Below are 17,073 nucleotides of genomic sequence, written 5' to 3' on the forward strand. Positions count from 1 at the left end.
GAAAACTAGCAACAGATGATAAAGATGCCATTGATTTTCCATCTACCAAAGATAAGGGAAGATGATTTTGTATAACCAAACATAAAGCAAAACATATATAATTGAAGTATATATCCTTATCTCGGATAACCAAACAGATTGAAGTGCAAACATATTTTATCATAATCTTCCAACACTAATTAACTATGACCACCAACATAAACTAAAGTTGGATATAAGAGCAGAATTTCAACTTCATATCAAAGCACATGAATTATGGATTTGTCCTATTATTAATAAATAAATCTCCATATCTATATATCCAAATGTGCACATATTAAGCTCATAATTTTGGTAAAATGCCAAGTTTGAAGAATTTCTACCAAAGTGAGCAACGAGCAACTTCCATTTTATTTATCTAACCATCTATTTCGCTTGAATTAATTCACAAATGGGTGAGAAATACAATTTTTTCCTGCTATGATAACCATTAACAGCCATAAAATCTAAGTTATTGAAAATAATTAGCTTGGCAACAAAAAAATGAAGAAATACTCAAGGAAACAAAGAAGCGAAATATACAATTTCAAGTCTAAATTAAAAGCATATACATATTTACAAATAACAAGTTAGCTTATTTGAGAAATATACTATTCTACAAAAAAACACAAGCTTTTAATTCCAAATGAAGACAATGATATATCATATCATCTATCGTTTAACACAAGCTCAACAACATTTTCCATTTGGTTCCTGAACTCCACATTTGTAGATTTAATCTAGACTTGCCAAATTCCTTAACAAATTAAAACAATATAATATAAGAGTATAAGTTTTTTTTTCTAAAAACAAAATCTTAAATAGAATTGAATAGAGAGAAGTTAGGGCAAGAGATTGAAATAAAATAGAAAGATTCAGATTTGACCCAAAATTGCAGAAAAAAAAAAGATGAGAGACTTGGATTTCTAGAGAAAATCTAAAATGACAGAGAGAGGCTCAAATTTTACACCTCAAATATGAAATGTTGAAATGAGATAGATAAATGCTTCAATACAAGGGAAAAATTGCAGAACAGAGCTTGAAATGAGATTGAACTTCTTTTTATTAATCTATGCAATTTTGTCTAGTTATTTGTTTCAAGTTAAACTCATTCACACGTCCTTTCTCAGTCATATCACAATTCCTAAGTACCATTAGACAAGGATTCCAAACATTTTTTAAACCAAGTAATCTATATTCATAATTCTACTTTGGTTAGGAGTGCCCAGCAAGAGTAATAGTTGCACACTTAATTGCTACATTATACCTAAAGAGATGAAATGATAAAAGAAAAATTATACCAGACATAAAGAGTATAAGCAAGTGAAAATGATTTCACAGCACAATAAGATTAAAACAAAAGGAATTAAGTATATGTATAAGACAATGTACAGACATGGGTTTCACAAGTCCATTAAAAGTAGGGATAAGTATATTGTTGGTTCAATAACAAACATAGAAAATAACAAAATGAACTAAAATTAATACTTATTTCTTTATTATTTTTTATTTATATTGTAGATAAATATTTCTACATGGTATCTGTAAATATATAAAGTGATTCCTTTTTACATATAAAGGTTAACTCCAAGCAAAGAGAACATCCCTCATTTCAATTTATTTGTTGCTAGTTAAAGAGCATAGATCATAGAACGATAAATTAAACTTCGTAAGAAAGAATATATATATATTAAAAATGCCAAATTGGCAATTATATTTTACTCATCTAGTATGTTTGACATTAAGTTAGAAAGCTAGAATACTAAGTTATAAAACTTACTTAAGAGTGGCTTCAACACTTTGAACTGTGACATTATCATTGGTGGCATTTGGGAGGCCAAGGTCAAAGTGCTTGATATTTAACTCGACAAAAGGAGAATAAGCTATGAATAGGAAAGAAGGGTATCACTACTAAGCAGTAACAATATCAAATATCCAGGAAACCAAGTTGTGGAACATCGAAGGTTAAGAACCTATTAATAATATGAGAACATCTCAAGAAATAGAAATATCTTGTCTTTTATTGATTTCCAAAAACTTAGGTACTTTTATCTCCTATATGATGGATGTAAGAACCCATGTTTAGACAAAAGCAAGCGAATTCTTAGGAGATAAAAGGAAAACAAGAAAAAGAGTAGAAATGCACATAGATTTGAAACTTTTCCAACTCTTCGAAAGCAAGCAAATTCTAGATAAAGAAATTGTCTGTAGGATATATATATATATATATATATATATATTACCCAACTACAATAAGATAGTATCACTAGGAACTAGAAAAAGTAATTTCTGGATCACACTATAGATAACCTAATTATATTGTTGACCTTATACATGGAATTATCTACCACAAACATTGTGTATTCTCTTCTAGAAAAAACAAGTTCCATGAAATAAACAGTAAACTCTGACAACCATGTTTTTTTTTTTACCATTTCTCTCAGTAAACCCAAAAATCATATATGGTATGAGACAAAAAATTCTAGAAAATTAATAGGTAGACCTTTATAAGGAATCAAATCTCAAACTTTATGATGGAAAACAAAGGGTCTAACCATTCATCTAATCTCTCACTAGTGATAGGCACGTGAATTTAAATCACACCTTATATAAAAATCATATATAGAAGACGTGTATGAAGGTCCAAGGATAAAGGTTGTCTTAGGACTGCTTAAAGTTCAAAAAAGTAAAAGGCCCCACAAGAAAACCAGCACACATCGATGGCTTTATGTTCCAAACACCTTGTACTCGCACTGCTTACTTTTTAAGAGTGAATCATTTCTAGATATTTTTAATCACTCAAAAGAAGGGGTATAAGCATAAAATGGTCCCCTCAGTACTAGTAAATGCTCAAAAAGAGCACTAAAAGCCTTCAAAACATTGACTAACATTGATACATTTTATTTTGTATAAATAAATTTGTCCAAAGCTCAACAAAAAGATCAATATCCTTATTCAAATATCAGAGTGCCCACTTAAACATATATATATATATATGGTGAAATTCAAATACCTGCAGAGAGAAAGAAAGAAGAGTGACACTACAAGAAAGAGTCTTTTATACATGTTGCAAAACAAAAAAAATCTCAACTAAAGAAAGTGACAACAAACAACATAAAGCCAGTAAAAAGAATCTTCAAAATCAGAATAAAACCCATTGATAAAAAGAATCACAAGTCAAAATTAGAATCTATATACAAAGAAAACAAAACCAAAGTCAAAGTCAAAATCAAACTCAGAATAATCAAAAGCTAGATACTAAGAATCAAACACAAAATAAGACTAAAAAGCATTCAGATCAAACCGCTCTATTCACACAAACATATATAAAAGCATAAACAAAATAAAAGAATTGGTAACTTACAACTAGCATGGCACAATTGTGATTAAATTAGCTTTTAGTCAACTAGTACAAGTCATCCCTTAGGTGCCTATACTCATAACTGGTTAAGTCTATCAATGACAGTGTCCATACATGCAATTAATGCTCTGAAATACTCCCAAACAGACGAGACAACAGCAAGCTAATAACAATATATAAACCAAATGTTTCATTAAATAGAAATTCTTATTTCTTCAAATTGATTAGACATTAGACAATCCTCATTGGTGTGATTTTACACATGGATAAAAGTTTTTTTCCTCAACTGGATCAATAGGCACGGAGATGTGTATATATATTAATAAAAGCTAAACCCACAAAAGATAAGAAATTAAATTATAAGAACAAGTGTAATTGTTGAGCCCAAAAGATGGTGTTTTAATAATTATACTCGCAAGTGCACGAATCGTTTCGGAATATAATGTTCATGTAAGTACGAGGTCGAACCCATGGGAGTTGACTAACATCAAAAGAAACTATTTCAAACAAAGCAAGAAGACTCTAACCTAGTTCCAAATATTTGATGATATTTTGCTTTAGAAAAATAAAATACAAGTAATAAAAAGATTAATGATTAAATAGAAAAATGGTTTTCAAATGAGATATGTAAAATAAGATTATTAAGATACTAGAATCCACAAAATGTAAGTTCAATAATATTTATAAGTATATTGATTCCCAAGTTTAGATATAGTTGAAATAAATCACACTATATTTTTTCAAAATACATTTTCTATTCAAGCACAAGTTACTTTTTCAAAAAGGTAGGATTTTTCTTCACTTATATAAGATATAATTTCTAAGCATTAGTTGTGTTACAACCTAATGAAACTACAAAAAATCAAAGAGATTATGTTTAGGCAAAATATGATACTTATGCTCTAAGAATTAGATGTGAACAATTTAATGAAAAACATTTAATCAAAGAATATCATATTTTTGCATAATGAAGAACTAAGTGTAATATGCTTTAACAATCAATAATAGATGAAAAATGCATATCATTGATAGAAAAATCCATAAACAATGTTGCACAAATGGGAAATCAACATACAATAAAAAATACTATCTAGTTACATTTTGCTTCATCATCATCTTAATAATCTTGAAAAAAGATTAGAAGCTCATAACTAGATTGAAATAAAAATTACAAAATAACATACTTGACATGCTCTTCAAAAGATGAAAATGGTAGAGAGAAAATAGTGAAAAGAAGAGAGAAAAATATGAAGTGTAATAGAGGTTGAAAAGATGAAGAAGATCCCCCCAAATGGTCTTACAAGACTCTATTTATAGGCAAAATATGGAGATTAAATTAATCAAATTAAAATAAATAAATTGATTAATTTAATTGTGTTGGGAAGTGGTAGGATAAATAGAGTAAGTGTAAGAGTATTGGAAAGATGAAATGTTTGGTTGGGTAAAAGATTAGTGAAAAGCTAGGGTAAAAAAATGAATTAGGAATGTTTATTTAGGTAAGAAAAATAGGGATGAGTGAATTGATATTTGAGTGAAAAGAAAAAAAAAACATTGGGAAAAAATATGATTTTTAGCCTTTTTGGTGGCTGTGTTCGGTTGTGGCTGGCCATTTGCAAAATGCTTGTGTTGCGATAATTTTGCTATGCAAGTGCACACAGTCGCAAACTCGTAATAAAATGGTAAAACCAAGTATCGTCCTCAAGGACTGAGTTATCAATTACCAGTCAATTAATCTCTTGTTCTATTTGATGAATTAAAATTCTTGATTTTTGTAAAATACAGCAAAAGAACCAATAAAGTGCAGAAATAATAATCGACAATTAAATAGAATAATAACTAATAGTAGGATTTTTAATTTAATCACTGAGAAACAATTAGGATATTCAATCTCATCAACTATCCTTCCTATTATTCCCTAATGCAAAGTATGAATTCTTCTTATTTTTTACCTAATTCAATTAACAAGTTGAAACAGCAGCCTATAATCATACTATGAATTATAAACTCAACCTAGGTGACAATTTCCTATATTTCTATGGTAAATTGAACCACAAAGGTAGCATTAAAATCCACAACTTAATAACAGTTACACAATTAATTCAGATACTTTCGTTCTAAATTAGAATTATGTCCAATATAACCAAAGCATAATTAAATCTCACTTCTCAGATTTTTACTTAAAAACATATGAATGTGACTAAAGATGGCCAATCAATAATCACTCTATAAGAACAGATTATATGGAATTGAAAAAGATTGAAGAAGAGGAAATTAAAATTGCATTAGGTCATAACAGAAATTCAAGAGATTCAATTGAACATCCTAAACAGAAAATTAGTTCATAGTCATAGTGCTAATCACAACAGAAATTAAAGATAACATCAGGAAGAAAAACATGTAAAAATACTCTAAGCTTGAGCCTTCAAAACCAGAACTCCTCCCTTCGTCCGTACGTCCTTTTCTTCTCCTTCTCGCAATCTTAAAACCTAAGATTTCAAAAATTAAAGAAGCGGGCCGCGGCTCTACATGCACTATGACGCGGCCCGCATCGACGAATTCTGAGCAAAGTACCCATCCATGCCGCGGCTCTATCTAGCCATGCCGCGGCCCGAAGACTTCCTGAAAAACAATGCTTCTGTTTCCCACCTAGTCGCGGCTCCCTTTTGCTCATGCCGTGGCTCTTAAGGGAAATCTCATTTCTTCAAGTTTTCATCCCAAAATTTCACCAACACTTCCAAATTGTGTTGAGAACCATTCTTGATCAAAATATGATGGAAAACTCGGTTATTTCTTCCCTTTCTTTGGCATTTTCTTCCGCATGCTCAATTCTTCCTGATATTCACAAAAACAACCAAACAAAGCGTAAACCGGCGCTAAAACAAGGAAAAACAAAATAAAAGACTACTAAAAACATCATCAAAACATAATAAAAACTAGACTCAACAAACTCCCCCAAACTTAACCTTTACTCGCCCTCGAGTAAAGACCAAATTAAACTAATCAAAAAGAAACAAACACAGACGAACAAGCTAAACCATCATTACCATCTACATTGCTTTGCCAAAACTCATGAAATCTCAATTGCAATATTTATAACCAGAATTTCAGCTCAATTGCCTTAAAGTCCAACTTATACAGTTCAATTAGGGAAATCAATAATATATCATGAAAATGACTACAACACTTGGATTCTATCATATATGCTCAACTCATTCCAGACATTTCCACAAACCAACATCTGCAATATGCTTGCATTACTTGACCTTCTCCACTAATGTCAACAACACATGTTTTGAAATCAAAAGGACTTTCACAGGTTATAGTGTTAGGCTTAGGTAAAGGTAGTTGAAATTCTCATTTAGGCTCAGTCGTTACCATAAGCATAAAAAAAAAACCTTGAAACCCACCAAATTTCTCTTTACCACACCAAAAATCACCCTTTTATACAATTAGAGAGAGAGATGACAACACTTTTCATTATTTTCTTCTTTTCTTTTTCTAGACTTATCACTTTTTTTTTTTTTTTCAAATCACACTCCCCCAAACTTATTATTTTCTATATATATATATGATCAAGGAGTGTGACAAAGTGATATTATTCTTTTTTTTTTTTTTTCAAAGACTTCTCTCTCTCTCTTCTTTTTGTACAATCATACTGTATTCCAATCATACCAACTTCTTACTATTTTTCCTTCTTCTTTCCCACAGATTATATGCTTATGATAACAAAAGGAAAGGAAAACAAAAAGAAAGAAGTTAAGAAATTTAGGCTCAAATAGTATGATCAAGAACAAAAACCAAGTTCAAGGCTCAAAAGGGTAACTAAGGATAATTAACTCAAGGTCGGCTTGAAAGGCACAATCGATCCAATAAAATTGCCTAAATCACTTTTCTAAACACATGTCATCAAGAATTTCGCCTCAAAAGCCAAATAATGCAAGTTCTATTAGATTCAAATTGTCATTCCACCAACCCTAGTCAAACACATATAATACAATCCAAAATGTTGTCTTTTCAAAACATATTAAAAATTTCCCACAGAACTTTTTAAATTCAACTCTAAAACAATTGAACCAAGCACACAGTTGAATTCAATTTCCTTTTCACGAGCAAAGACAAAGCAAGTACAGACAAGAATGATGGTTTAACCTTTACACTACAGAAAACTAAACTAAACACGCAGAAAACAAAAAAAATAAAACAAAATAAGCTCCCCCCCAAACTTAAGATGCACATTGTCCCCAATGTGATAAAGAAAAGAACAAGGGAAGAGAACTTACCTGACGCCACATCAGTATGGCGGAGGAGGTGGTGGAGGTGGCCACTGATATGGAGTGTACTGTGGCGGTGGAGTGAAATAATTCTCATCAGCTGAACTCATAGTCCACCTCGTTACCAAAGTATTCAACTCCTCAATGTGAGCCCGCCCATATTCATTTTGTTGCACCATAAAGTCATTATAGTGCTGATTTTGCGCCTGCTGCGATTGGATTAAATACTGATTTTGTTGAATAATGTAATCCAATCGAGCATGCGTATGCTGCGTGTGCTCATCAATCGGTCCTCCAATTGCCAAATTTTCAGGTGGGTTGCTGGGACCTGCTTCTTCTACTTCCTCCTCCTCAGCTTGATCCGGATCCCCTGTTTCATCAGTCCGGCTGCGCTTATTTGGCTGAGTAGAGGCAGGCTGCGTAAGAGAGGCTGGAGGGAAGGTCGTAAACAAGGTCTGATTGATTGCCCCCATTGGCCTCCGGACTAGATCGCTGGAAAAGGTTGGTACCTCATAAGTGCTGCATAAAGTCGAAAGGAAGGTACCATGGGCGACACCATCGGTAGTGTTGAATCTACTGATGTTGCGTATGCTATATCGAATAATGCGGCCCACATCGACTTTCTTTTGGGTCATGATAGCATACACTAACAAACAACGCTCTCGATCAACCGAAGACAGATGAGACGTCGGCAGTAAACGTGCACTCACAAAATAAAACCACGCCTTCGCAACTGGGTTTAGCTGCCACCTGAACAACTCTTTAGGCCTCCCATTATGATAACTGAAACGTGCCCCTTCCATACTCAAGACCGCAGCCACCGCATCATAGTCTGGCTCCTCGAAATGGGCCAACTGTCAGTATTCATCATCTTGTGCAGAAAAAGAGGGAAGACCCAGTAATTGGTTGAATGCATAGGCTGATGTAGGCACCAATTTGCCCCTGACAAAATTATTCTGCTCTGCATCTTGATATGAGAAGTTGGCGAAAAATTCATATATAATAGAGCAGTTGGCTGAATCCACATGGGTCGAGTCACAAAACAAATTCCATCTACGTCGCACTATTTCAGCTTTGATAAGTTCATAGCCAGGGTGTTGTACAGCAGGGGCCTCATCAAAGTCAAACCCCCTTTCCCTTACCACCGATCTTTTATAAATCTTTTTAAACAACTCGGCAGCGTCCTTACTAACAAATAAATTAGTGTCATACTCAGCTGGGGCAGATGGTGTTGGTGGTGGTTGAGTGCGTGATGAGGATGCTTTCTTGGAGGAGGTGCCTCTAAGGGGATTTCGCTTAGGACCCATAATATCTTTCAAAAAGAACCAACTAAACCCCCAAATATGCTCTCAAGAACTTGAGTATAATTTCCTTTTTGGTGTCACTCCCCCCAAACTTACTAATTATCACAATCAACAACCCCAAACACTAATTCCCACAATCAATAGCCTCAAACAGTAATTCCCACAATCAATAGCCTCAAACAATAATTCCCACAATCAATAGTTGGCAAAACCCTTAATCTTCTCACAAGAACAACAAAGAACAATCCACAACACCACAATGAAATCTAATCTCCAATCAAAAGCATTAGACTAGAGAAGATACACTTACTTGAATGGCACAAAAATCCTTCTTGTGGTCTCCTTGACTGATGGAAGTCTAAAAAAAAATTAGAGAGAAAGATGTTTGGAGTGTGATGTATATTGTGAGAGTGAATGAATGAGACAATGGCTGATTTAGGGCTTTTTATCCCAATTTTCGGACTAGGGCCGCGGCATTACTTTGACTATGCCACGGCCCGCATAGAATCGCCAGGATGTAATGCCGCGGCTCTCTCATCCATATGCCGCGGCTCTCTCATCCATATGCCGCGGCCCGCCTCATTATTCTGGGAATTCTTGGGTTTAATGTCGCGGCCCTCCTCATCTATGTCGCGGCCCGCCCCTATACTGCCAAATTCGTGAGCCTCTAGAACCCCCAATGCCGCGGCATCATAGGGCTATGCCGCGGCCCTTAAGGAATTTTTATTTTTTTGATTTTTTTGATTTTTTTTTTAAAAAATTTCATTTTTCACGTTTTTCACAATTCTAAAAGTCCAAACATAAACCAAATATCCATTGTTTACAAATACAAAAGTAAAAAAAATAACATGTAAAATATAGGGTGCCTCCTACAAGCGCTGTCGTTAACGTCATTTAGCCGGACGCTGAACCCCTCTTCAGAGAGGTTTCAGAAGGAGGATAGACTCGCTTAATCAAAACTACCACCCAAGTAGGGCTTCAATCTCTGACCATTGACTTTAAATGAATCACCTGAGTTGCCCCGAACTTCTACAGAACCATAAGGAAAAACTTGAACTACAGTGAATGGTCCTGACCATCTTGACTTCAATTTGCCAGGAAACAGTCGAAGTCTTGAATTGAACAGAAGTACCTGCTGCCCTGGTTGGAACTCCCTTCTGATTAAGTTCTTGTCATGCCAAGCCTTTGTTCTTTCTTTATAAATCTTGGCATTCTCATAAGCCTCATTTCTGAACTCGTCAAGTTCATTCAGTTGCAACAGTCTTCTTTCACTAGCGGCACTCCAATCATAATTTAACTTTTTCATAGCCCAAAATGCCCTATGCTCCAATTCGACTGGTAGATGACATGCTTTACCAAACACTAACCTATAAGGAGACATGCCTATTGGTGTTTTGAATGCAGTTCTGTATGCCCAAATCGCATCATCTAACTTTTTCGACCAATTTTTCCTCGAACTGTCAACGATCTTCTCAAGGATGCTCTTGATTTCTCTGTTCGAAACTTCAGCTTGCCCATTTGATTGAGGATGATAAGGCAAAGCTTTTCGGTGATAAACTCCATAACGAGCCAGCAGTGCATCCAATTGCTTATTCACAAAGTGTTTCCCTTCATCGCTAATCAGAGCTCGGGGAGTGCCAAATCTAGTAAAAATATGTTTATGCAGAAAATTAAGCACAATTTTACCATCATTGGCTCTAGTTGCTGCAGCCTCCACCCATTTGGATACATAATCCACTGCCAATAGAATGTATTCATTGTTGTAAGATGGTGGAAAAGGCCCCATGAAATCGATGCCCCATACGTCAAACAGTTCCACCTCAAGAATCCCTTGTAGAGGCATTTCGTTTCTCCTCGAGATATTGCCAGTTCTCTGACATCTATCACAAGCCTTGACAAACTCATTGGTATCCTTGAATAATGAAGGCCAATAAAAACCGCTTTGTAATACCTTAGCCGCCGTTCTTGATGCTCCAAAATGCCCTCCGCATTGTTGAGTATGACAGTGATTAAGAATGGACTGCATCTCTTCTTCAGGAACACACCTTCTGATAATCTGATCAACACAGTGCCTATAGAGAATAGGTTCCTCCCAATAGTAGTGTTTCACCTCATAAAAGAATTTCTTTAATTGCTGCTTTGACATTTCAGAAGCACAATTTTTGCAACCAAAAAGTTCACTATGTCTGCAAACCACGGGACAGCTAAAGTCTCACTTACCCCAAACAACTGCTCATCAGGAAAATGATCATTGATTTGCACTGCTTTCTTATTTTCAGTCTCCTCCACCTCAAGTCTAGAGAGATGATCAACTACCACATTCTCGCTGCCTTTCTTGTCACGAATCTCCATGTCAAATTCTTGAAGCAACAGAATCCATCTAATCAGGCGGGGCTTGGCATCTTTCTTTGACATCAAGTATTTAATGGCAGAGTGATCAGTGTAGACAATCACCTTGTTACCAATCAGATATGGTCTGAATTTATCGCAAGCAAACACAATAGCTAGCAACTCTTTTTCTGTAGTAGCATAATTCAGCTGAGCATCATTTAGAGTCCGACTAGCATAGTAAATAGACCTGAATACCTTGTCAATCCGCTGTCCCAGAACTGCCCCTACTGCGTAATCACTGGCATCACACATCAACTCAAAAGGCAATTCCCAATTCGGAGCTATCACAATTGGAGCAGAAATAAGCTTTTCTTTCAAGAAATTGAACGCCCTCAAACATTCGTCATTAAAATCAAAGACAACTCCATTCATAAGCAGATTCGAGAGAGGCTTAGACACCTTTGAGAAATCCTTGATGAATCTTCGATAGAACCCAGCGTGACCAAGAAAACTTCTAACTCCTTTTACTGAAACTAGTGGAGGCAGCCTTTCAATGGTAGAAATTTTCGCTCTATCTACCTCAATTCCCTCACTTGAAATTTTATGGCCAAGAACGATCCCCTCTTTTACCATAAAATGGCATTTCTCCCAATTCAACACCAGATTAGCCATCTCACAACGACGCAGCATGTTCTCCAAATTGCCCAAACAGAGGTCGAATGATGATCCAAAAACAGAGAAATCATCCATGAAAATCTCAATACACCTGTCTACCATGTCTGAAAATATGGCCATCATGCACCTTTGAAATGTTGCAGGGGCATTGCACAGTCCAAATGGCATTCTCCTGAAAGCAAATGTGCCATAAGGACATGTAAAGGTTGTTTTCTCTTGATCCTTTGGTGCAATAGCGATCTGATGATACCCAGAATACCCATCCAAGAAACAGTAGTAGCTGTGGCCTGCCAATCTGTCAAGCATCTGATCAAGGAAAGGCAAAGGGAAATGATCCTTCCTTGTTGCCTTATTGAGCTTGCGGTAGTCTATACAAATCTGCCACCCCGTTACAGTTCTTGTTGGAATGAGTTCATTGTTCTCATTTTTCACTACAGTCATTCCACCCTTCTTAGGTACCACTTGCACAGGGCTCACCCATGCACTATCAGAAATTGGGTAGATCACCCCAACATCCAACCATTTAAGAATTTGCTCAAGTACTACATCCTTCATGGCTGGATTGAGTCTTCTCTGGGCCTCTATGGATGGCTTGCTATTCTCCTCCAATAAGATTTTATGCATCACTGTCGCTGGGCTTATTCCTCTAATATCTGCCAAGGTCCACCCAATGGCCAATTTATGCTCCCTTAGAACCCTCAACAGTTTCTCCAATTCTACCTTTGACAGGTCAGCTGACACAATGACCGGTAAAGTTTCATTCTCTCCCAAATAAGCATATTGCAAGTGATCTGGGAGGACCTTTAGTTCCAACGGTGGTGGCTGCTGAATGGAGGTTAGCGGTTTATCAGTCGCATCCGCTAATTCTTGAAACTTCTTCCAATATGGTTGGAAAGAGTTGATCCAATTTACACATTCTCTGATCTCAGCATCCTCATCATCATCGCCTTCATCACCCAATAATACTGCCTCTAAGGCATCACTGCTCATCCTTCTCTTGGAGACTGCCTTTTCTATCACATCCACACTAAAGCAACTGTCACTAGCCACCGGATACTTCATAGACTTGAAGACATTAAAGACCACCTTATCTCCTTGAACTCTAAGCTTAAGCTCTCCTTTTTGAACATCAATAAGAGCTTGGCCTGTGGCTAGAAATGGCCTACCAAGAATAATAGGGCCATCTGTGTCCTCCTCCATGTCCAGAACAATAAAGTCAGCGGGAAATATGAACTTATCCACTTTCACAAGAACATCCTCAATAATACCTCGTGGATGTGTTAACGATCGGTCTGCGAGCTCTAAAGTGACAGTTGTTGGTTTTGCCTCCCCCAAACCAAGTCTTTTAAACACAGATAAGGGCATCAGATTGATACTTGCCCCCAGATCACATAAGGCGTGCTTGCATTCAAACTTGCCAATGGTGCAAGGTATGGTGAAACTCCCCGGATCTCTCAGCTTTTGGGGTAACTTCCTTTGTAAAATAGCGCTGCACTCTTCAGTGAGTGCTACAGTCTCATAGTCCTCCATTCTCCTTTTCTTTGACAGAATCTCCTTCATGAACTTAACATAACTGGGCATCTGCTCCAAGGCCTCCGCAAAAGGAATGTTTATGTGCAGCTTTTTAAACACCTCAAGAAACTTAGAAAACTGTTTATCAAGGGTAGTCTTTCTAAGCCTCTGAGGGTATGGAACTCTAACTGGCTGCTCAATGACCACTAGGGGACTCTGTTCTGACTTCTGATGGTCTTCAGTAACCCTTTCTAAATCAGACTGTGCACCCATCTCTTTTTTCTGAACTACTGCCTGTGGAGGTCTAGGCTGCTCTGTTTGCTTCCCACTCCTCATAGTGATTGCTTGAACTTGCTCCTTGGGGTTGACTTCAGTATTACTTGGCAAGTTTCCCTGGGGTCTGTTATTGAGCATATTGGCCAACTGCCCAACCTGTGTCTCAAGGTTTCGAATAGAGGATCTGGTCTCATTCATAAATTGAGTCTGTGTATTAGTAAGAGTCAACAGGGCAGCTTGCAGTTCATTAGGTCTCTCAGGTTGAGGCATTGGTTGTTGAGGCCTAGGCTGTTGTGATGATGAAGCTTGATTCATAGGTGGCTGAGGCATGTTATTATGAAATTGGCCCTGAAACTGAGGTTGTTGACCTTGATTATTCTTCCACGAAAAATTGGGATGATTTCGCCACCCAGGATTGTAGTTGTTGGAGAATGGATTATTGAGCGGCCTTTGAAAGTTTCCCACTGCTTGAACTTGAGCATGATCCATTGGGGTGTTATTATTACAGATAGGGCACTGATCGAAAGAATGAGCACCACCACACATTTCACACCTCACTGCCATCTGAACCGCATTAGCAGATAGATTGCTCTGTTGCAACTGCTTGGTCAAAGAAGCTACTTGCGCTGTTAAAGCGGTAATTTCATCCAGCTCATGCACCCCAGCTACCTTTCTGACTCCTGATGATCTTTCCTCAGACCACTGATGGTTGTTTGTAGCCATGTCCTCCAGCAGCTCATAAGCACCAGCTGCGCTCTTGCTCATAAAAGTGCCACCTGCTGCAGCATCTATAATAGTTCTGGTTGTTGGACATAAACCATTGTAGAAATTCTGTACTAGCATCCACTGTTCAATGCCATGATGAGGGCATCTTCTCAGGAGTTCCTTAAACCGTTCCCAAGCTTCATACAGTGACTCTCCGTCATTCTGGCAAAAGTTATTTATCTCTCCCCGCAATTTAGCAGCTTTGGATGGAGGGAAGAATTTGGACAAAAATTTCTGAGCTAGATCTTGCCAAGTGACAATGGAGTTTGGCTGCAGAGAGTTCAGCCAACTTTTAGCTCTGTCCCTTAGAGAAAATGGGAAGAGCCTAAGCTTAATTGCGTCATCACTCACCCCATTATATTTGAAGGTTCCACACAACTCCAGAAAGTTAGACAAATGGGTGTGAGGATCTTCAGAGGGCAACCCATTGAATTGCACAGAGGACTGCACCATTTGTAGAATGGCGGGCTTTATTTCAAAGTTGTTGGCCTACAGTTGGTGGGCATATACTATTTTGTACTCCCGTCAGAGTGGGTAGCACATAATCTCGCAGGCTCCTCTCAGCATTGGGTTGAGCCTGAACCCCTCGTACAACTCCAGGAGTTTGAACATTCCTGCCATCCCCTTCATTATGTGCCATCTTTATAGATTTATGGGCCTCTCTCTTCTTCTTTCTGATTTGATTGCAAGACTTCTCAATCTCAAGATTCAGAGGAACAAGTGTGTCCTTTCCTTTTCTGCCACGCATATACCAAAATTCACCTGAGATAGACAAATTAAGCAACTAAACAGATTAGAAACGAGAGAAATTAAAATCAAATTAGAATAAAAATTAATTAGACTGATATTGATAATTTTCAGTCCCCGGCAACGGCGCCAAAAACTTGTTGCGATAATTTTGCTATGCAAGTGCACACAGTCGCAAACTCGTAATAAAATGGTAAAACCAAGTATCGTCCTCAAGGACTGAGTTATCAATTACCAGTCAATTAATCTCTTGTTCTATTTGATGAATTAAAATTCTTGATTTTTGTAAAATACAGCAAAAGAACCAATAAAGTGCAGAAATAATAATCGACAATTAAATAGAATAATAACTAATAGTAGGATTTTTAATTTAATCACTGAGAAACAATTAGGATATTCAATCTCATCAACTATCCTTCCTATTATTCCCTAATGCAAAGTATGAATTCTTCTTATTTTTTACCTAATTCAATTAACAAGTTGAAACAACAGCCTATAATCATACTATGAATTATAAACTCAACCTAGGTGACAATTTCCTATATTTCTATGGTAAATTGAACCACAAAGGTAGCATTAAATTCCACAACTTAATAACAGTTACACAATTAATTCAGATACTTTCGTTCTAAATTAGAATTATGTCCAATATAACCAAAGCATAATTAAATCTCACTTCTCAGATTTTTACTTAAAAACATATGAATGTGACTAAAGATGGCCAATCAATAATCACTCTATAAGAACAGATTATATGGAATTGAAAAAGATTGAAGAAGAGGAAATTAAAATTGCATTAGGTCATAACAGAAATTCAAGAGATTCAATTGAACATCCTAAACAGAAAATTAGTTCATAGTCATAGTGCTAATCACAACAGAAATTAAAGATAACATCAGGAAGAAAAACATGTAAAAATACTCTAAGCTTGAGCCTTCAAAACCAGAACTCCTCCCTTCGTCTGTACGTCCTTTTCTTCTCCTTCTCGCAATCTTAAAACCTAAGATTTCAAAAATTAAAGAAGCGGGCCGCGGCTCTACATGCACTATGCCGCGGCCCGTATCAAAATTTCTGGGCAGGAGGTCCTTTTCATGCCGCGGCCCGCATCGACGAATTCTGGGCAAAGTACCCATCCATGCCGCGGCTCTATCTAGCCATGCCGCGACCCGAAGACTTCCTGAAAAACAATGCTTCTGTTTCCCACCTAGCCACGGCTCCCTTTTGCTCATGCCGTGGCTCTTAAGGGAAATCTCATTTCTTCAAGTTTTCATCCCAAAATTTCACCAACACTTCCAAATTGTGTTAAGAACCATTCTTGATCAAAATATGATGGAAAACTCGGTTATTTCTTCCCTTTCTTTGGCATTTTCTTCCACATGCTCAATTCTTCCTGATATTCACAAAAACAACCAAACAAAGCGTAAACATGCGCTAAAACAAGGAAAAACAAAATAAAAGACTACTAAAAACATCATCAAAACATAATAAAATCTAGACTCAACAGCTTGCTGAAGGCAAGTTGGGCTCGGGCCTGGTGGAGAGAAAATGGGTGCTGGAGGCGTGATGGGGTGATGGGCTGGAAGGAAGCAGGCCCAAGGTGAGGAGAAGCTGCTGAAGGGTGCTGCAACAGGCGGGCCTGGTGGAATTGGGCCAGCGACTTGGGCCTTGGCTTCATGCGGCTGGGTGATGAAGCAGGGAACCGAAGGAGCTGCTGGAGGGAAGCTTCAGTTGGGAGTGGAGGACGTGTGGCGCGAAGATACGCTGCCACCTGGCGCGCTGGTGAGAAGTGAGGCAGGCTGCTGAATGGGTGAGG

The 17,073-nt window shown here is 37.0% G+C and overlaps 1 non-coding gene across 1 annotated transcript; it reads left to right on the forward strand.

Annotated features, from left to right (window-relative positions):
- The first annotated feature begins 14,601 nt into the window (after window positions 1-14,601).
- On the forward strand, window positions 14,602-14,708 carry LOC133813084 (small nucleolar RNA R71). The gene has a single exon (XR_009884128.1). It is a non-coding gene; the product is annotated as a small nucleolar RNA R71 (small nucleolar RNA).
- The last annotated feature ends 2,365 nt before the right edge of the window (window positions 14,709-17,073 follow it).

Source organism: Humulus lupulus, chromosome 1, assembly GCF_963169125.1.
Source record: "Humulus lupulus chromosome 1, drHumLupu1.1, whole genome shotgun sequence".
Classification (NCBI taxonomy): Eukaryota; Viridiplantae; Streptophyta; class Magnoliopsida; order Rosales; family Cannabaceae; genus Humulus; species Humulus lupulus.